The sequence below is a fragment of the Doryrhamphus excisus genome, linkage group LG13 (assembly GCF_037039965.1).
Source record: "Doryrhamphus excisus strain RoL-2023G ecotype Guam linkage group LG13, RoL_Dexc_Guam_v1.1, whole genome shotgun sequence".
In the NCBI taxonomy this organism is placed as follows: domain Eukaryota; kingdom Metazoa; phylum Chordata; class Actinopteri; order Syngnathiformes; family Syngnathidae; genus Doryrhamphus; species Doryrhamphus excisus.
In genome coordinates, this window is record NC_136369.1 from 7,048,231 (window position 1) to 7,071,984 (window position 23,754).

The following is a 23,754-nucleotide window of genomic DNA, read 5'->3' on the forward strand; positions in this document are numbered from 1 at the left end:
GTTGTATTTAGCTAAGGAATCTTTGTCATTTCTGCAGATAGTAAGGTTCTATATAGGACCATAGATATCTAATGTTTCACCAGGGTACAGTATGAAGTAAAACAAAAATAAGCAAAATACTTAGAAATGTGAATTTATTGTAAATTCTTTTTTTTTTAAATCTACTGTACAGGTTTTGTACTGCTTCTACTAAATCAGGATGCACCATATTAACTACAATGACTTGAAGAGCTATTAAAAATGTCATTTCACCATTGTATTATAAAATTAAGAGCAAACACCATCCCAATCAATTGCACCATGCCGTTTTTTTTCCATTTCTGGAGCCCTGTGGCCTAGATTATAAGACTATGGAATGGACTGAATCTTTTGGGCCCCACGAGGTCTATGATGTATACTGTAATTATCTGCTGATTCTCAAAATGGCTGTGTGTAATGAGGCTATTCTGCATGAGGCCCCAGGCATAAATCACTGTCTTTAGCTGACTTCCAGATGACCAACAGGAACACAGACCTGAAGCACGAAGACAGACTTGGAGCAGTTATCTGGGTAAAAGCATTCAACTTCAACATCTTATCAACAAAGGACATATTGTTTACTAAACGTATTTACAAACACAATTTTCTGCCTCTCTAAAAATAATCAAAACACATGCACATATTTTCAGTTATCTACATGAAAAGTTTGGCTCCAAAGGCATTATCTGTGAGCTGCTTTATTACCTTGCAACAAAAGGTGAGGACTGTTTATTGATGCTGTAGGCTACACTGTATTAAATGCCAGAATGCCAGCATGTCTGTCAGATTGTCTGCTGTCAACTGGTATGCAGAGCTGCTTCTATAATGGTCCCAGTGGGTGGCAAATGTATGTGATTGCGTTTGCAAAGACACATTAAGTAAATCCTTTGCTAATGTGTGTACAGTGAGCCTTGTCTTGGGAAACATCATGCTTATTGCCGCTAAAAGAGGGCTTACATTATGCAGATACTTTGATGAAAAACAGACCTATTCACTATTTATATTTCAAAAGTAAAAAAAAACAAACAACAATCTATAAGCAATGGGTTAAAGGTGCTGTCTGACATGATAGAGTATTGCAATGTGGGTACTGCTACTACACAATATGTAACTCAAAGAATGCAAGCCACAATTCACATAACACTCACACACAGAAAAAGTTGACGTGAGCATCTCTGTGACTGTGTGAAAAGCTAAATGTGCACACACAACGGTCCGAACGCCAAATATACTGTAAATTTCAGGCTGTCAAGCACACCTGAATATAAACTGCAACCCCCCCACCCCCACACGCGCACACACACAAAAAAATGTATGTGTACATATTTAGGCTGCACCTGTCCATAAGATGCAGGTGTCCATGATGTAGCATATATTTACCCAGAAAGACACACTATAAACCTTGCAATCCCCATTGTTAACATATGCTAGTTAGAAGTGTAATTTGGAACCAACAATATATATATATATATATTGAGAGGGGTGTCATATTTGACCATAGCCATAGTGTTATGCAGAGTGTTCGATGCAGCCACCTGTGTACCTAATGTTGTGGCCAGTCAATGTGTCAGTCAACCGGTTACTGTTACCACTGTCTGTGTCCTTCCAACTGAAAATTAATTAGTCCACCTATTTTATGATGACTTCATGGAAATACATTTCAACGAAAATAGCTGACATCACACAGGCCTGCATACGTTACCAGACAAGTTTACCAAGTAACCTTTGCTACAAACCAAAATAGAAGCGAGCTGAAGAAAATAAAGTGGAGGCGGTGTGACCAACGCAACATGAGCCGTTTTTAACTAGCCGATTGCACCGTGTACATGAATGAGGCACAGCTGAGCTGCAGCCGTCGAGGGAGAGGCGGTCGCTGTGTGTGATTGGCCAATCACAGAGCGTGAAGAGTGAATGCATAATGAATATGGTGTTTAAACACGGATATGGATAATAACACAATATAATCGTTCCATACTTGTATCCGACAAAAATGCATTATGCTCATACCTGGTGCTGAGTAAAATGTGACCCCATTCAAAGTATACAACTAACATGACCATTATCATGTCAGAAATTAGTAACTTCAAAAACATCATTACCGTTTATCCTCGTTTTCATCACAGATTTCTACTGTCTGAATTAGCATAAGGAAATCAATGTATGTATGAAATCAAGTCTTCAATTAATCACCTGAATGGAAACATAGTTTACTAGCGAGGCACTCTCAGGTCCAACATAAAAGGCGTCTGATCTCACAAATGTTTTCCTGGAATGGACACAAACAGACACACTCCCAAATCTCCTAGAAAACTTTCCCATTAAAATTAGATCGCCTCAGACCCAAATTAGGCTTTGATCCTTTTTGGATTAAACTCAGATATTGAGGATATTGAACAAATATGAACTGCCAATGGGACTGCACGCAGACAGATATTTTGTCAATGTATATATCTTGTTATATATTTAGTTGTATATATATTTATTCTGGAATGATCACACAGTCAATCAGACTGCACGTATAGATAAACAACTATTAAACAACTTACATTAACACCCGCAGTCACTGAGTGGGAATCGATCCCACATTGGCTGCTGAGTACCACTACACAACCAGTGCCTCAATCATATCATAGGAAAAACAATTGCAGGTGTTAATTAGCGCAAAGGTTACCTCCATTTATTAGTACATAAAATAAACTTTGTGAATAAAGAACGCTGACATGTGACCAAAAAAAAAAAACAGGTGTACAAACGTGGACACTAAGTAATTAACAATCTTCATGGAGAAGACAGAAAAATGAAAAAAAAAATACCATGCTAATGCTGAAATGCCCCATGGACCTGTAAAGCCATTGTGCTGAACTTGTGGGTGAGGAGACGGGTTTCATTAGGGGGCTAAAACACACTTTAATTAGCTTTACCATTAGCCAAGTCCTGCCAAACCATCCTAGTCACAGCAGACCTTTAGTTATGTTTAATTACCTTGGAGATGCCACTGTATGCACTTGTCCTTGATATAACAAGACAAGAGTCTTTATTTAACAAGACTGTTTTTTCTTTTTTTTTTTTTTATGAAACAAAGAAAGGTTTAGTGGCGATACCACTGAATTTGTTTCCAGTCCAATAGTGAGTAAAATTCAGGCTGGTATCGACAATGCCAATGCAATAATGACTGTATTTCATATTATAAAGACCGCATAGCATTTAATTAACATATTAATTAAGTGAAGAGTTAATGAATGAATGAATTAATAAATTAAAGTAATGTATTCATGTATTTAAGAATGAATCATATTGAGGTAGCTGTCCCTAACTCCACAGTTAGTGACAATAATTATATCAGAGCAGTGACTGTAATGTGGGACCAGCAAATTCCTCTTTTGTGTGATATTTGATCTGTCAGACATGAGTTGGCAGTAGCCAAGTGGAAATATTTGCAACCACATACATTGCAACCACATATTTGATATCAAATCAGACATGTTATCTATTAAATATTGTTAATATTGTTTCATAGCCTAGGGATATTAGGAACTTCTAGTTGTATCACTGTAATAGATGGATGAATATTTGCAAGAAATCAAAGATATTCAAGTGGAATCGATCTTTACAATATCCAGTTGAACAATCAACCTTTTCCACTTGTAAAAGTTTTAACACGTGACACTTCCAGCACAGTAAAACCAAACACAGTCTCGTCAGATGCATTTTTGGATATCACCCAATATGGGTTAATATACTATAGCTATAAGCCTGTGCTGTCATGGTTACACTTAGTCCAGAACCCTGCGGCACGGCTTTTAACAGGAACCAAAAAGGGGGAGCACATCACCCCAATTCTGGCCTCCCTGCATTGGTTGCCTGTTCGTTTTAGGATTGATTTTAAGATTTTATTGTTTGTTTTTAAGGAGTTGAATGGGCTGGCCCCCAAATACATCTTGGACCTCATCCAAATTTACTCTCCAGTGTGATCACTGAGGTCCGAGGGCCAGCTCCAACTTGTGGTGCCTAAGACGAGACTTAAGACCAGAGGGGACCGAGCCTTTTCTGTGGTTGGCCCCAAACTATGGAACTCTCTCCCCTCCCAAATATAAAAAGGCCCCCAACATCGAAAACTTTAAGTCTCGTCTTAAAACCCACTTTTATTCTCTGGCTTTTAACTCGGAGTGAGTCGTATGGTCCTGTGTCTTTTAGTTCTTCGTTTTTATTGTAATTGGTTTTATTTTTTATACTTTTATTGCTTTGTTTCTTGTTTTTAATATTTTAATATCTACAGTAAAGTCTCGTTATATCGGTTAAAACGAATTACTACTTATTACGATACTATTTTCATTTCCCGGCAAATTTCTAGTCTTTTATGATATAATTAGCTCCGTTAGTACGATACACGGTTATTATGATAATCCGGTTACTACGATGCCTTTTTCATCTCCCGCCAGTCAATTTGGTCTGCTTACATCGATACAAAAGCAGCTTAAATCAATCTTTGCTTAAGGATTTCAATACCAAAAAAGAACACGGCGAACGGCTGCTTCCAGTCAACTTTATTTTTCACACTTCCACCACCAGAGTGCAGCACACACAGCGGAAAACACCCGTCCCTCGCGCCTACCCCTCCGGGTGGCAACACCTTCCCTATCGATAGTTCCGGGGTGAATTATGTTCCGGGGTGAATTATGTCCCGGTAACCGGTAATCACTACAGCGTAAGTTTATTTTTATTTACTGTAGTACAAAATGTATTGTAGTACAAAAGCATGCTAGATACGCAATCCATGAACTCAAGGAGAAAATTATATGCCATATCAAAGATCCGCCCACTTTTAATGCAGTTCGACGCAGGATCGGATATATGGATAGTCCGGTTATATCGGTATTTTTTCCGACTCCCGAGAATATCGATATAACGAGACTTTACTGTATTTTACTATTTTATTTCTTAAGTGATCTTTTAGTTTTGGATTATTACTTTTTTAATTTTACTAGTATGTGCAGCACTTTGGAAACTCTGTTTATAAAATGTGCTATATAAATAAAGTGGATTGGATTGGATGTCTTCTTAGCAGCCTGATGACTTACAATCTGAAAACAATGGTGATATAAGAGCTAGGGTTGAGCCTTACAAACGAGTATCTGTTACAGATAATGCATTTTTGCCGGATACGAGTAGGAAACAAGTACATTTCGTCATTATTCGTATCCATGTTTATAAGACCATGCTCATTATGTATTTACTCTTCACACTGATTGGGCAAAACCACACAGCAAACGCCTCTCCTTCGACGGCGGCAGCTCAGTTGTCTCTCATTCATGTACACGGTATAATCTTAAACTTGTTTTGTATACCGCACGCTGCTTTTTTTTCACGTCTGCTCTCGTCTAATTTGGCTGTTGATATGAAGTCACTTGGAAAACCTTTCTAAGCTGTTAGTGATCGGAGAAATGCACTCCACCAAACATTTCTAAAGAGACACCGGCGTGCATGTGAGGCGACAACCACACAGACCGGCTCTTCCCAGTCTCTTCCTCTCAAACGGCAGGTCGCTTGCCAACAAATTGGATGAGATGAAACTTAGGTTCAAGTTCGACAGCTGTGTGGCAATTGTTACAGAGACTTGGCTGGACAACAACATGCCAGACGCGGTGGAGGAACTAGACGATTGCTCTCTTCTCCAAGCAAGGACTGTAGCAGTGTAAAAACACAAAGGGGAAATTTGGCTATGTATATTCATGTACTATGTATGTTATGTACTATTGTACTGGTACAAAACTCCTCGGAACATACTGTTCTCCCGGCTTGAAATATGTGGCAGTGAAATGCAGGCCATTTAAGAGTGTTAGAGAGTTCTGCTGTATCCTAATTGTAGTTTTCTACATACCACAAGGTACTGCGAGATTAGCACTGGAGGAGTTGTAATGCCTGATTAGGCAGCAGATGAACGGCAACCCATAGGTGGCTTTCATCATGCTTGGAGACTTTAACCAGGTCAAATTAAAAGTAGTTTTCCCCTAATTTAACCACTTCATAGACTATGATGTTCATAGAGACAATAACATCCTGGACCAGGTTTACTGTAACATACCTGAGGCAAACAAGGCTGTTGCAGCACCACACCAGGGCATGTCAGATCCCATCTCTGTGAACCTGGTCCTACCCTATAAACCTCTGATTTGCAGGGTGACACCGACCACCAGAACCGTGCAGGTATGGACTGATGAGACGGCCTCAGCATTGCAGGACTGCTTTGAGTGCACCGACTGGAAAATGTTCAAGGAGGTCACAGATTTAGATGGACACACATCATTGGTTCTGTCATATCTGAGGTTCTGTACTGATGTGGTCCTGCCCGCAAAGACCATAAAGGTTTTCTCAAACCAAAAACCAGTGAATGGATGGCACAGTGAAGCCCGGAAAGAGTTGAAGAAGGGAATTCAGTTGGCAAAATCCAGTTCCATTGAGGAGGATTTTGATTAACAACTCAACTGCAGATCATATCATATATCTAGCCATGATTTCACTCTCCCAGAGACCCTGAACACGTTCTACGCTTATTTCTACACCTGGCAGCAAAGGGAGTGTTCACTTACCTTGACTGAAGGAACAGCATCAGTCTCTGGTCCCGCAGCTGCAAGATGTGAGATCTTCTACGAAGTAAATCAATACCAACAAAGCTGAAGGACCAGATAGAGTGTCGGGTCGCACATTGAAGACAGCGGGGAACAGCCAGGGCAAGAGTGAGATGGCGAGATGCCAAGATGGCTTCTCCTCAGTGGCAAGACCAAACAGCATTGAGTCCCTCAGGGATCGATTCTTGGGCCCATTCTGTTTGCTCTGTACCTGGTCCCAGTATTTACAAAGCATGTCATCTCCTTTCACCTCTATGTGGATGACTGCCAAATATACTTCCGACTTGCAAAAAAAATGATCATGCCCCCCTGGCGCCCCTTCTCAAGTGCTTAAGTGGTGTCAAGGTCTGGTTGGGTCAAAACTTTTTTAAAGCTCAATGAGGGGAAGACAGAGGTTATCCTCCTCAATCGAACTGGTACACATTTGGACTTAGTCCCCCTCGGAAACTACGCATGTCCGAAAGCCACCAGCCTTGGCATCAATGTAGATTGTGATCTTAAGCTCAACAAACAAATCAAAACTGTTGTAAAATCCTGTTCTTTCATCTTCAACTTATATCTAAAATTAAATCATTTTTATCGTTGTGATTTTTGAACAAGTCATGCATGTTTTTCTTTCATCATGTCTGAACTGTAATGCACTCTACTCTGGAATAAACCACTAATCACTTTTTCGCTTATACCTAGTACAAACCTCTGCTGCATTGCTTTTGACAGGAACCAAGAAAAGGGAGCACATCACCCCAATTTTAGCCTCCCTGCACTGGTTGCCTGTTCATTTTAAAATTGATTTTAAGATTTTATTGTTTGTTTCTAAGGCATTGAATGGGCTGGCCCCTCAATACATCTTGGATCTCATTGAAATGTACACTCCAATGCTATCATTGATATCTGAAGGCCAGCTCCAGGATGCAGTTCCCATGACACCTCACACAGTCCTGACCCACTTGCAGCTTCCTAACACCGATGTGAGGATGCTTTTTGTGGACTTCAGTTCAGCTTTTAATATGGTGTACTGAAGCTTTATAACCTGGGACTGTGCTCACCCCAACCCTCTTCACACTATTCACCAGCGAATGCACTGACATCCTACTTCACAAACACGGTTGTGAAGTTTGCCAACAATCTCACTGCAGTGGGTCTAATATGAGACTAATATGAGATCTACACTACATCTGACCAGACCTGGTCCCTGAATACAGCTATCCTAGTTAAGAGGGCTTCCCCCTCGGTTCCTGGTAAACTTCCACAAGGCCACAATAGAAAGCATCCCATGTCTTCGTGCAATAGTGTGGTATGGCAGCTGCACACCTCAGGACAAAAAGAATTGACCACGTGTAGTGAAAATGGCACAGGTGATTGTGGGAAGTCCTCTTCCAGACCTGGACTCAAGATACTCAAGATCAAAGGAAGACCCACCCCACCAGGAAATCCACTTGGACACAGTGAAAAACACTGACCTCCAGACTAAAAAACAGATTTATCCAAGATCCAGTTTTGCAGTCCATTTCCCCCAGCACAATATTGCTCATGTGCACTAAGATTATTTACATATTTATATATCCTCAATATGTTTGTATTTTATTCGCTGTGTGGAAACAAAATTCCAATACATTTTCTTTCTTTTCTTTCTATCCAAGCATCCATCTATACACCAACCAAATGGCAGGCATTGCTATAAATGACAATTCAAAGAAACATTTGATGACCCAAATTACCTTCAGATATTGTGTGTAAATTAGTGGAAATGGCGTCCTGTTAATTATAAGATAATTATTTCGCTTACAAATTCTGTGCCGAGAATTGCCCCTTCCCCTGTTGGCTACATTGGATTCAATGTTCTCTTGTGGTGGTACTAAGCTGATTTACACGCTCTCCCTTCTGCACAAGTATTGACAGTCTGTTAAAAACTGATGATGGGGGGTTATGCCATGCTCCAAATGGAAAGAATTCTTGCAAGAAGCAGGATGTGACCTAATTATAAAAGAAATATCCATCTATCCACTTTCAATGCCGCTTATCTTCACTACAGTCATGGATATGCAGGAGCCTACAAAGGCATATATTTGAGTATAGAAAGTATTTATAATCCAACATCACACTCAAAATTATGTACCAATGTAAGCCCCATACACGCCCACTTCCTGTTTATGCCCTGCCCACTCCAAGTACAGATACGTATACATATAATTTAGATGGGTGAACAGATACAGACAGTGGTGTCATCCCGAGTAACAGCCTTCATTTGTCTTACTGTGTCCAACCTCAGCAATGGCCATGCAGCTCAACAATCCGACTACCTTCAAAGAGAGAAAGCTTTTTTTGCCTTCGCCATCAAGGGGTCATGGCAGTGTGGAAACCAGACACAAAATGAACCCCGATTTTTGCCAAGAGTTTGGCTTTTAAAGGCAGTCTATTTCTATTTTAATGGCAGGCGGCCTCACTGCTATTTCATCTTTTCTCATTTTGTCATCCAACAGTTGAAAATGTAAATTATTCCAATGTTTCAATTGGTCATAAGGAGTGTATATAAAAATGACAAAAGAGAATGATTGAGGAAGCTTTACTCCATCAATTATTTTGTTCGGAAATCATTGCCGCCTATTTCACAAAGCTTCCGTGTCTTCCTCGTACACCTCGATCATACTCGCTCTTTGTGTCAGGTTCTTTAAATCCTGAAGCTGCTGCTCTACCTCAAAATAGAAGCTACAAAAGGTCTTTGTTTAAGTCAACTGCAGATTTCTCGTTATAGCTTTATAGCCATTTTACAACATTTTGTAATTATACCCAACCTCTCTAACTGCACGGGGAAGTGAAAGTGTAATTCAAAGTAGCACGAGTCAAAAATATTTGATGCATGTGACAATGACTAGGTTGCCTTAGAGTAGTACTTCGCAAGGCACAGTGAACTGTCATGGCCAAGTGAGAGGCAAGGAGGACTGTATGAATGTGTCGTACTCAGCATGCAATTTGACTCTTGAATATGTTTCAATGCCCCTACATTTTGTTGGTTTCAGTTTTGAGTTCCGTCTGTACAGTTCAGATAAATAAATAGATATTATCTGTTTCTCAATAATATTTCAAAAGAGGGGATAGAGAGTGTGTTGAAACATTACTGTGATTACTGACAGAAAATAATGACAGGATCATTACAGGATCAGTCATTTTGTTATCTAGTATTGCTAAGCTACCCTCTTGCTCCGAGTGTATTTCAGAATCAGAATCAGAAAAGGGTTTATTGCCAGGTATGATCAAACACATACTAGGAATTTGTTTTGGTATAGTAGGTGCAGACACATCTATTAAAAAAGAATGAAAAATACAAGATATACAGAATAACAGTATAAATATATGTACACAGTCTGTTTTTTGTTTGTTATTCCGGAAGTGCAGTCTGATTGTTTTTCCTAAAAGTCCAAACTGGGCGTTTCTGATACGCTGTGGATTCTTAAGAAGAGGTTGATTCTTGCAGCCGCAAGGTGGGACAAAGTTCAATTGTGAAGTGAATGGAAAATGTCTTCAACCCATGCCAGTGTTTGTACATTAATAGCAACACTAGTGGAAGTGTAGGGCATTGCCAGTTAATCCAGCTGGGAGATGGAACAGCTGCTATAGCGTATGAACAGCTCAGCTCAGCTTTTAAAGCTAATGGGCTTTAACCCTTTCCTCCATCAACTTTTGTTCATGTTTAAACAAAGCCACCTGTATTCACCACTGTCAGCATTGCTTTACCCATTTGTCAAACTTTAAGAAAAGCATTTTCAATATAATATTAGGACAAAGCCCTGAGACAGGCAAATTGGAAAATAATGTTCTGCAAATGCATGTGTTGTGTTCACAGCTGAAGCCTGAGAGCTGCAGCAGAAGTCTACAGTGTACTTATCAGTAGCCAGATGTGGCCTTGTTTGTATCAAGTCCTTAACAGTCCTTTGAGCTTAACAGCAAAAGCCATTTATCCAGCATGGAAATAGCGGCCTATATCATATTTTTTTAGATTGTGTTACTTATTTTACGAGGCAAAATTAAACACCCCGGTCACACCTACCCGACGAGGAGTCACTTCAAATCTTTCTTGCGATAATGCCAATAAAGTCATAAAACTGTGGTTTTGCCACCGCAAGCTATTTTTTATAGTTTACAATAGTCATCAAAGCTGAATTTTGAAATGCAAGGCAATACCCACATCAACTCACATTTCATTTCAACAATGTGACTCAAGTATCAAAAGCACACTGAGTGATTTTTGTGAATACTTAAAGAGCATAGCAGCTGACAGTGTTGAGAAATGTTTATCAAAATGTTTTAGGGAATCTGGGACACGTGTTCAGCATATATAGCTTTCACTCTTCTTTCATGTCTCCCGCTTAAAAATAAAGTTGTCCACAAGTCATTAAGGCAATTCCCATCCACACATCTACACACCCAGGCAGGTTTAAGGTTATTTCTGATTCATAATTGAGATGACATTAAATGTACGTAGATGTGTTTTAAATAAATGTGTATATAATTAACATTTTCTAAATGTTAATCATTGTAATCCAACAATATTTCCTGTGTTACCCTTTTATTCCCTGCCACCTCCATCCATCCATCCATCATCTATACCCTCACGAGGGTCGCAGGCTTCCATTTCTACAAATGTTTATGATGAGTTACCTCTTTCTTTTATTAAATTAAATTAAATGAACTAATAAACTCATAGTGGGATGAGGTGTATAATTTTTTGGATGGATTCCTACTAAATGTTTCAAGTGTTGAACAATTTTGCTCTCTTGTTGTCATTATACTAATTACTGGGGATGAGTGAGTATACCACTGTATGTATCTTTGTCTGCATCCGTATCTATACTGTGAGTGGGCGGGGCATAATCCGGAAGTGGCTGTGGTTCAACCGGTGGGGTTTACATTGATACATTATATTAAAGGGGACTATTATTATTAAAGGGGCATTATATTATTATGCTTTTTCCACTTTTCTGACCTATAAATGTAATTAAAATGTTGCCTTCTCATGTTAAACAATGCCAAAGTTTCAGACAATGAGGTTTGTGCATTTGGAAGTGAGCCCTAAAAGTTTGGAATGGCTCAAAACACTTGAAAAGGCATGGTAAAACCGTTCCTTTGTGATGTCACTGAGGGACAGACTTCCTTACATGGTTTATAGTTAGGCAGCGCTTTGAGAGTGTGACCAATCACAGCGGAGTGGGCATGAGCTGAGGCGGGTTGTGGGTGGAATAAATTAAAACAGTCTGTTTTGGTAGGAAAAAATCTAAAATGTTCTCTGTGCTGGTTATTGTGTGTAGCTGCTCTATAGGAGACCACAACTCAATACAAATGGTCAAAACATTTGCATAATAGATACCCTTTAAGTCTGAAATTGACATGGATTCAGCAGAAGTTGCTATATTTATAATTACTATATTATACTATGTGCTATGTATGTGTGTAAGTGATCTGTAAAACTTTATTATTTAATTTGTGTTCTTATGTGAAGTTGGAGATTCATAAACATCATGTAAACAAAAATGGCAAATAGGGAAATCATCTGTCAGCCTTGTTCAGCAGACGAAAAACAAACAAACAAAAAACACCGGCAATGACACAATACGAAACAACTTTAAGATTGCAGTTGCAACGTGCATACTGGAACATATTGAGAGGGGTGTAATATTTGACCAGAGCCATACAGGCAGATTGTTTGATGCAGGTGTTGTGGCCAGTCAATGCGGCAGTCAATCGGTTACGGTTACCACTGTCTGTATAGTCTACTATAGTCTACTAAAAATTGATACAATTCTTATGTTGTATGTAGCATGCCTGTTTTATGGTGACTTCATGGAATAAGAAAAAATAAATAAAATTTCAAGGAAAGAAGAGGTTATGCAAGCCCAAGTGACTAACATAACACAAGCCTGCACAGCGCTGTCTTGTCAAATGCACAGTAACGCAACACGAGCCTTGTTTAACTTGCCAACTGCAGCATGTGGGTGGAAGAGGCACCGTTTGGCTTGTCTGTGATTGCCACCTGCAAAGTCACTCTAGGGAGAGGTGGTCGTTGTGTGTGACTGGCCAATCACAGAGCGTAAAAACATAATGAGCATTTAGACACAAATATGGAAAATTATGAAATGTATTCCTAATTGTATAAAAAAATTACAAGAAAGAAGGGCAGAATGATAATGCATTATCCATCACGGATATTCGTTATAACATCTACTATAGTCACCTTTACCAAACATCGTATATATAATCGGAGATAAAAAGCCACCACATCAATGTGATATAGTGACTCTTCACCTTGTAAGTATGTTAATCGCCATTGAAAGAGAACGAATCAAAGACAAAGTAGCACCAAGACCAGCCAGCGATAAGAAAGTGATAAGAAATAATATTAGTGCAGATTGAAACGAGTCAACAGTGGGGCCACAGCAGGTAATCCACAGTTAATAAAGGCATGCGATGTTATCTGTGCTAGCCAAGCTGTAATGCCACTAAATTAGATGAAGTCAAGTGTAGTGGGCTAATGGTCCAGATAAACTGTCTCCAGGATGCGATTAACAGCTAAATCACTCAGCCAGCGTTAAACCTGTAGGATTTTAGGTCATAAAAGAAGAACGGAGGCACTCGAGAACACAATGATGGCTTAAGCTGAAAGACTCTCAAATGTAGCAAGAATAAATGTCTTAAATATTTTAAGTTGGCTTTGGAGAGGTTGGATAGTGTTGCTAATGGCAGCTAGTGACCATGATAACAAATGCATTATAGCACGTAACAATGTAGTCTAATACATTATGTATGTTTTATTGATTGTAGTTGTTAAATAGTGTCCACAACTTCAGAAGCTTAATGTGTTTTCAAACCCACACACGAGGAACATGCAGAACTGTCGGTCAGGGAAAGTTGAGTTTGATGTAAAATTGCGGTTGACTTTATAGTGCAGTATTGATTCTGCACAGCACTTCAGATGCACTCCTGATGCCCTGAAGGTATCAAGAAAAATAAAGAGTAAAATAAGATTTTGAGGTGTTTGGACATTAATGAAGCTCAGAAGGACTTAAAAGGGAGCTGTTAGTTTGAATATTGGATGGGAGTTTGCCATCAACCTTTCACTTGATCCACTGGTGTTGCTGCAATGAATTTTCAAAGCTCCAGATTTCCTGCTTGCCTTATTTTCTGTGTCATAAAGTCATTTTCTTAATGGGATCTGGCCTTTATCAATGAGTTCCAACCGTGGGGCACAAACCACAAAATCATGTTTCATCATCCTGTGAACATATTTTTTAAAAAGTAACATGTGCATGTAGGCCTGTTACAATAAATTTTGCTGGTTGATAATTGTGCTATGAATTATTGACCGATGTCCGATAACTTCAAGGGGAAAAAAAATACGATTATCATTACCAGAGATACTTGTATCAATTCTCGATTTGAGCTCAAACTACCAATTTACTTTTACTCTCAAGTAAACGGTTTATCGTATTTACTCAGCATTTCAGTCCAGCTTCAGCTTCCAAATGGCTCCTGTGTTCATTGTAAATTTCCATTTTCACACATTTTCAAAGTGTTTCAGTTTCGCTTCAGCTTTTCAGAATTCACACTCAATGTCTGCTGACATTGCATCATCTAGTTGTATTCATAATTATGTTGTATTTTTTTTGGTCATATTTTTCGGTGCCTGGGTGTTGATTATTTCCTATGGCAAAAGACTGTAAGTTCATTCATTCATTCATTCATTTTCTACCGCTTATCCTCACGAGGGTCGCAGGGGTGCTGAAGAGGCGGGGTACACCCTGGACTGGTCGCCAGCCAATCACAGGGCACATATAGACAAACAACCATTCTCCACCATGCACGGGGAGAACATGCAAACTCCACACAGAGATGGCCAAGGGTGGAATTGAACCCTGGTCTCCTAGCTGTGAGGTCTGCACTAACCACTAGACCGCCGTCCAGCCCAGACTTTAAGTTTCAAGTAAAAATGGGAATGTATTTCAGCATGTATGTATTTGATGTATTTTTATTGTCAGGTTAAACTGGACAAATACAATGTCCCAGAAAATATACAGTTATACACTTTCTTCCACACAATACAATAATGTGCAGATCAGTTGTGGTGATCGCGAGCTGCCTCCTCAGAGATACTTATTGCCTAAATCTCTTTCTAACTGGCAGGGAATCACATAATTGGCTGTGGTCCATTTGCTCATCCGCGTGTGTGTCCTCTCACTAACAGCAGATTTTAATGAATCGGTTTTACAGTGTTTAGAGCTCCTGGCTATAAGAGGGTCAGGGTGGGAGTGAATGACTGTGACCACAGAAAGAAAGCCAAGAATGGATATCTATAGTCGTGTACTGAGCACAGTGTGATAGGATTAATCAAAAACAATGCTTTTTTCTCTCTCCGTCCCTCACTATCTCTTTCTAACAATGTGGATTGCTATTGCCTCTCCTCTGTTCATGCACACAGAATGATCCACAATGTTTCTGTCTCTCTTCTTCTTGCCAGAGTGCTATTAGTCTCTATGTACAGTGCTCATACGACCAATGGTACACTTGTAATGGACTGCATGGCAGCCTACTGAAGCCATTATGAATTAGGAATTCACTCATTTTTTCGTCCAATTTTTATGACAAATTGATGAGAATGTATCAGATTTCAGAAGTCAGGGGTGTATTTAAAATTTCCATCGAGGGACGAGAGTACCAAACCACAAGTGTGAAAGCAGCCTTAGCAAAAGCAGAGGAGATTAATTGCTAATTAGAAGATAATAGTGATCAATCATCAAACAACTGTTGAGCAGCTAAGAAATATAATTAATTATATATAAGGATATCAGCAGTCTTTCTGGCTCAGGATGTCCACAGTTAATTCCAACAGCCAATAATGGTATCAGTAATGAAGTGCCAGATATATCGGTGAATATCCAATATTGAGCCTCTGTAATTATATAACTATAACTCAGTTATTGGATTATTATTATTATTGGATTTACATTATTTCATATGGAAAAAAAAGGATTCAGTTAGAGGACGTTTCGGTTTGAGTTGGACCTTCTGGAAAGGATTAATGATGCTAACCAAGGTTACACTGCATATCAAGGATATTATTCTGAAATATAAAATATTCATATAGATTACAATGATTCTACAATATATATTCACTGTATTGTGACGCAAGCATTTTTTAACAGGTGTTATAAAACTGGAAGGACTCACTACTGTACAAGTTTAAAAAACAAAACACACCAACAACTTGAGTTTGCTATGTATATTTTGATTGTTGTCTTATTCCTGTACATTTAGTTCACGGCATTTTAGTTTTTTAGTACAATAAAAATGAAAGTCCTGAAATGCTAAAAATACAAATATGTAAAGCACATGCAAAACGCTTTATAAGTGTGACGCATTGCCTGATGCACAGCCTCTGCATTGCTACAAAAGCATTCATGGCTCACAGCAGTGCACTGAGAGCCAAGTCTACTGATTTACCATGTCAACTTCTCTAATTCACCATGTTCTCCGTGTTGGCCAGACAGTCCGTGTAGACTGCTTCAAACCAGCTACACCGACAGGACTGGCAGATGGGGGTCTGCCCAGTGCGTCGCTGGCTATGACACACCTGTCAATCAAATGCAAATACCACGAGATACCAGCCAGTAAGCTATTGTGCTGCTGCTGCTGCTGCCAAAACGATGCAAGAGCTGCTGTCAGTGTTGCAACCTACATTCCGGTTATTGAGCTTACTACTTTCACCCTCTGTGTGCTATTGCAAAATAAATGAGGATAAAACCTTAACATCGTCTGCTGTCATGCAGAAATTTTCAACATATATATTGAAATGATTTTTTTTGTATATTGAATGTTTTTTGTTTCGCTTTTTCATTGGTCAGTTATGGACTTGACTGACTGTCAGCCAAAGGTACAGTGAAACATACTTTATTGTTGTTTGAAATGTAAAACTTCAGTCAGAGGTGTTACATGCATTAGTATTTCTACTCAATGTGCGCCCCTACATCAGCAATTTACGTGTGCTTGCGAAATAAATTAAATGGCATTGTTCTTACCGTTGTCTTTAATTTATAAAATAATGGGCTCTAATTTTGTGGCTCCGCGTGGTACAGCCCACGCAATGGTAATTTGGTCCAGTGCACAACTGTGTGCTGCCACTTTGGTCGACAGGACTGCGCCGAAATGGGTGTGGCGGCGCACAATGGGGGGGGGGGGGGGGGGGGGGGTTGCACATTTTCAGCATGGCACAGTGACAATTTCATGGCAAAACAGCCCACCAAAAGTGCGGAGAAAGCTCGCCAGTTCCAACCAGGTCTATTCGGGGCGCAGGCGAAGCGCAGCCTGCATAATGGTAAAATGGCTGACAGGCGCACAGTTGCAGACATGTCACCAAAACCTCACAGGCTGATTTTTCAGTGTCACACACTTCCGTGAGGATAATGCAATCGTCTGAACCAGCATGTACATTTTTGTATTAATTATCCCCGCACAGCTGATGTCATCAACATTTTAAAAATGAAAGCTCAACTCATCGCTCCTCTCTGTGGTTCTGCTTCACACGCCAGATTGCCCCTCCTCCCCTACCCTCAGTAACCATCCAATCATAAATGAGCCAACATGCAGTTGCAGACTTTGTGGAAACACAGAAAGCGACCCATTACTAACAACTAATAATTAACAACAACTAAAAATTATTAATATAAAGTTGGTTGGTAAAACCTGGCTGTAGTATATATATTTTTTTTACTGTTTATTTTTTCTCAAAGAGGATAAGGAGGCGATACCGCAAATATACCATCAAAGGTTTTCCTATTTGGCGATACAGAGCAGGAATGCTGGTGGAAAACAAGCAAGATGCCTGGATTCGCCTGATGCTGTGTTTAATGTAATTGTCAGGAACAGATGACTTGTCCCACGAGGTGGCGTACATGGAGCATGCCGCGCATTGTGGCCTCTGACGCGCATTTAAAGGCAATGAGAGGCGTTCATTTGATTGGCTAAGATTACTCTCGGCTGTGTTAAACCCTTTCACGCCTGAGGAAGGAATGGAGGTGCGCGGCGCTGCGCCTGGTCATGAAATTTGCAAAGTGAGCCGTTGTTGGCTCGGCACGGCGCACCTGCGCCTGGTCTATGAAATTAGAACTCAATGTGTCAACAAATTTATACTGTTAACAAATTACAACTAAATGCACACAATTAAAATAACCACAGAGTTGATGCACAATACTGTAACTGTCTACATAAGTTACATTTACACTATGAAATAACTATACACAAAAAGAAAAATAACTACATACACAAGTTCTATACATATACAGTCGCCCCCCACTACATCATTGTGATCAGCAATAACATATGATGTTGTTCCACAGAGTGCTTCTTTTTTTATGAACTGTCAAGGTATCAAAGTCTATTTTTCTAAACCTTGCTCTTCAAGAAAGATTCAGTAACGAGATGGTAATCACCGCATGTCGTAAAATGATCAGTGACTGTCTTCATTTTGTATAGAGCCTTTGAAAAAGCTGTCTATGCAAGTCTAAATGATGGAATTGTGAATTGCATACACAAGCAACCAACTCATCCTTAGCTGTGAATGGTATGTTGAGTTATATTTAAACCACTCAGATCATTCCTTATGAGGGCTTCACTTTTCATACAGCGATGACTCAATACAGACTATGCCTGTACAGTACATGTGATTATAGTATAGGAATATTTATAGTTGCTAATCTGACAAGCTGAAAGAAAAGTAACCATTTAGTATTTCATAATGTGATTATTGAACACCATGAGTGGATATTATATGCTGTTGACTTTGTTTTTATTGTTAGTAGACATGGAAAATGGGCTTCTTAAAATGGAATAAATAGTTTTGGGTGGATTATCTTATTTGTCAACATGCGTAACACAATGACAAGAAATGATCCCAATGTCCCTGTCTCATTATTTGCTCCAATGCACATGCTTACACCAAGCATGCACTCATATCAACTGACTTTATATCCAACAGAGGGCCTGAATGGAGGATGGTTTTATTTACACTTCCTATAAAAAGGTAATGAGCATTTGAATATGCTAAATCGTATGAAGGATGAACAAGCTGATCATTCCCATGCATTTATGCGTCGTACTTCATATCTACATCTGCTTCCTGAGTAATTGGACCTTGTTTTTATGGGCAATTAGAAGGAAAAGCAGGACTGGAGTAGTGGCAGAGCATGATGAGATAAAAACAGCCTGTTCAGTGTCACATGGGCAAGAGTTAAGTCATAAGTACTGTTGATCCTAGAAGGGAGAATTTGACCATGTTTGTTGTTGCTTCAGGAAACAACCACAGAGGCAGCTTACTAAAATAAGACATGTGGCCTCTCACTGGATATCACTGATATCTTGAGCCAAAGCCCCTAGGTACCGGTATGTTTTTAGCCTCCTACAGGTCATACAGTGTAAGTGAACAAAGCAACTATGTCAAAAATTCTGCAGATCATTTTGAATGCTATCTTAATACGCAAGCAAATTTGAAACATTTGACTTATTTAGGATATTTATGAAAGCTGTTGCAGATGCCATATTTCATGAGATGACAATACGTTTAATACAGTGGTCTCAAACACGCGGCCCGCGGGCCAAATGTGGTCCGCAGGACGCTAGTTTGAGGCCCCCGCCTTGATATGAAAGTTTAATGTTAGTGCGGCCCACGCAAGTTTGATATGGATGCTGTATGGTATCATGTACCCAGAAAAAAATATTACGTTTGATTAATGTTCATGTTAAAGGTTAAATAACTGTTAATTGTTATCCTCCCTATCCGTGTGGAAGTGGTAAGTTTTTGGCTATTTAAGTTTAAAGGAAATAACTTGAAGGCTACCGTTTAGGTTGCTAGCTCTCTAGTTTGCGAGTTGTGCAATATGTTGTAAATAAAAAGAGTATAAATGTGACTATAGTCGTGTTTTGTCATGTCTACAGGGCTCTAATAATGCTTTGTTAATTTTAATCTGAAAAAAAAATGTGTCTACCCACCAACTATATGTGGTTTCTTAAGTTTTTATTATTTGCCGTTTTATTATTATTATATTTACTTAATACTGATTGATTGATTTTCTTTATTCTTGATTTATTTATTGATTTTTCATCTTATTTTGTGTAGAAAAATAAAAATGAAGATATTTGAGAACAGTGGAAGTTTTATCAGAGCTTTTCTTGTAGAAAATCGGAACCACAGCAAAGTTTATTCATTTTTCTGTTTTTAATAAATGCGATTTTTTTTTTTTTTTTTTGGAAAACCTGATACGGCCCAGTCTCACCCAGACCCTAGCTCCAGTGGCCCCCAGGTAAATTGAGTGTGAGACCCCTGGTTTTATATTTACTATGTTGATCAAAAGCATCAGTAAGTGTTGACTGTCGGGAGTTCCATACTGGAACTGTGGCTTTCGGCTTAACTATCGCCTCTGTGCCTTCATTCATATTCGCTACTGGCTGCTACTGTCACAAAGAGGCTTAATAGCTGAGAAGATGCTCACTCTCTTCTGTGTTCATTTCATATAGAGCCATTACGCTCAGACACACGCAGGGTGAACCCTCTTGTCATCCAGCCGTTGTAGCACAAAGAGACTAACAGATGGGGGAGAGACACTTACTATATGTAAATTTATTGAGGGCTCATTATGACTGACCTTTATCATATTTAGCGTTCGATAAAACAATATATCCATTGTAGTCAAAGGCCTAGGCATCGAAATGCTGCGTCTTTCCCAAAACGTCAATTGCTTACTTAACCAAAGCAGCTTTCAAAGTTATGAAGGACTTTATAGTAACTCTTTATTACTCTTAATTTGACTACATTACCTACAAAAAGTGTTGTAAAAGGTATAAAAAAAAAGTTTAAAACACGTAAAATGACTCGAGTGGCAGAACACATGGTCATAAGCAATTTTAGTTTAAAATATGCATATTGTAATTGATACTTGGTTCAATACAAAATAATCTTAATGAGTATTAATCAATGAATCCGCCTGGTGTCACTAGTTCTGTCTTTGCTTGATGGTGCTCTAAATGAATGGGGTTTTGGCAGTAAAACCAATGACATTAAAGTTAATGCCAGAACATTACTCAGACAATGTGCAAGAAAATAACCACCATGACAGTTTAGCAGGAAAAGGTCAGAATGGAAATGACTGTTCACTCATTATGCAGCTCCCGAGGCAACTTTTTTACTGTCACTCGTTAATTAGTGTCACGGCAGTAACCATCAACTTTTGACTGGTATGGAAGCTCAACTGGTTTCATTCAGGTGGAAAATCCTATGTCACATTTCTATGTATTGCAAATGCTTTCATAACCATATTTATATTGCATAAATTATATAACATTCAATGTTTTGATGAATAAATGTTTCTTGTTTTATAAAAAAAAACAGATACCATAGGCTCTATATCAGGGGTCTCAAACTCAATTTACCTGGGGGCCACTATCTTCATTTTTATTTTTCTACACAAAATAAGATCAAGAATAAAGAAAATCAATCAATCAGTAATAAATCAATATAATAATAATAAAACGGCAAATAATTAAAACTTAAGAAACCACATATAGGGTCTTGAGACACATGCTAACTCGCAAACTAGAGAGCTAGCGACCTAAACGGTAGCCTCCAAGTTATTTTCTTTTTTGGCTTTTCCAAAAGCCAAAAACTTACCACTTCCACACGGATAGGGAGGATAACTATTAACAGTTATTTAACCTTTAACATGAAGATTAATCAAACGTAATGATTTTTTCTGGGTACATGATACCATACAGCATCCATATCAAACTTGCGCGGGCCGCACTAACATTAAACTTTCATATCAAGGCGGGGGCATCAAACTAGTGTCCTGCGGGCCACAAGGGCCGTGGGACTGCATAGTAGGTTATCAACTAAAGACACCAGAGGGAGGCTAGCCGCTATGCTACTGTATGTTATCTATTTGATGCTGTTATAGTGCAGCTTCCGACCAGATGGTGGCGGTAATGTGTCAGTCGGTTGTTTAACAAACTCACAGAAGATCACAAGAAGAAATTCAACTACAACTAGCAAAGGATAAGTTTTTAAAACCCAAAAAATTAAGACTAAAGTGGTGCCAGTCCCCCGCAAAAGACAATTTTTTTTACTTAAGTACAATCCCAATATAATGTATGGCTTTGTAAATGGAGGAAGCGAGGCAAAGCCGCGAGCCCAGTGTGTGGAATGTGGTATGACGCTATCTAACGCTTTAAAAGTAAAATCTAAATATTGGTCTTTTTTATTCATAAGCCTGACTTAAGCCTTCACATTTTTTCTTGCTTTATTTGTTCCATGAATTATTAGCAAAAGTTAAAATGGTTTAATAATCTTTGTGATGATCACATTTTATCATGTCATGTTATTATTCATTAAACTTTATTCAGGTTTTAGCTTGTTAGCTTGTTAAACTGTGAGTGGGTTTGATTTATTAGTGAAAACAAATGAATAAGATCAATTAAATCAATACAGTGTTAATATTTAATGGGACCCAGGACACTCTGAACTAAAAACAATCGGGCCTCAACGTCAAAAAGGTTAAGAACCCCTGGTCTATAAGACATTTAACATGCATGGTATTTATGCCTATTGTGTCACAAACTAAATAACATTAGTTTGACGAGTGAAAAGCTAACTACGTAATGCATCCTGGTTTAGCATGCAGCGTACTTCCTGCTCAACATACGTGGCCGGTGGCATGGACATTGGGAGCACCTTTGGTGTGCACACAATGACGCAGTGATTTGCCGAAATACTGTGAAAATATAATCCTTCTGAAAAAAAAAAGTAATGCATTATGCAGAGAGATGGAGAGAGAAACGTGGCTACAATGTCAAGCTGCACATGAAGGCTCATCACACTGATGTTCTTTTGAAGGGAAGTTACTACAACAAGATCATTTGCATACACTCAACAATTGGCTTATGATACGTTCCATAGTAAGTAAGTCAAGCTATCTACGTAGGTCTTGGCGCACACAGGCTAACATCACTTCATTAGTTTATATGTGTTCCTCGACTTTATTTCTTTTAAAGGCGAATGTCATTGATCAAGATGTGTGGCAGCGTCTCTCTGTCCACACAGAGCAGGGGGCGGGGTTAAACATATGCTTTGGTGCTCTTAGCGTGATTCATTCGTGAGAAATTTGACCTATTTTGACTTTGTGATAAAGTATATTGTATTTATATGTGTTTGTAATTTTTACAAATGTGATTTACATATGAAATGATAAAGGCGGCATGGTGGTCGAGTGGTTAGCGCGCAGACCTCACAGCTAGGAGACCAGGGTTCAATTCCACCCTCGGCCATCTCTGTGTGGAGTTTGCATGTTCTCCCCGTGCATACGTGGGTTTTCTCCGGGTACTCCGGTTTCCTCCCACATTCCAAAAACATGCTAGGTTAATTGGCGACTCCAAATTGTCCATAGGTATGAATGTGAGTGTGAATGGTTGTTTGTCTATATGTGCCCTGTGATTGGCTGGCGACAAGCGTGTACCCCGCCTCTCGCCCGAAGACAGCTGGGATAGGCTCCAGCATGCCCACGACCCTCGTGAGGAAAAAGTGGGAGAAAATGAATGAATGAATGAATGAAATGATAAACATTTTGCCTTGTGATTGGATGGCGACCAGTCTATTGTGTACCTCTTGGCTAAAGACAGCTGGGTTAGGCTCCTGCATACCTGCAACCCTAGTGAGGATAAGCGGAATAGAAAATAGATGGATGGTTGGATGATCAACATTCCAATTATTACTGCTTCTGGAACTGCAATGCATTCACTACTCATCCTAATCTGAACATTAACATTAAGGCTGGCTTGAGTGAAAACAAATAATCTAATTACAGAAGTGAATATTTACAAAATACAAAAGCAATTTTGTTTTATTTTGTAGGAGTTACAAATGTGTTGCATCTGTTGTGTCACACAACTAAATAAGATTTTTTCTCTATCACAGTTTCACTCTGCACACAATCCTCCTTGTTAAAAGGCCAAATAAAACATCAGCTGAAAGTCATGAGACCCAAAAAGGGCCCACAGCAGCTACGTTTACCTCGTCTTGACT

At 39.1% G+C, this 23,754-nt stretch overlaps 1 protein-coding gene across 4 annotated transcripts in view; it reads right to left on the reverse strand.

Moving 5' to 3' along the window:
- Positions 1–23,754, reverse strand: part of pcdh9 (protocadherin 9) — a 213,441-nt gene that overhangs the window by 147,062 nt on the left and 42,625 nt on the right. The window lies entirely within an intron of this gene.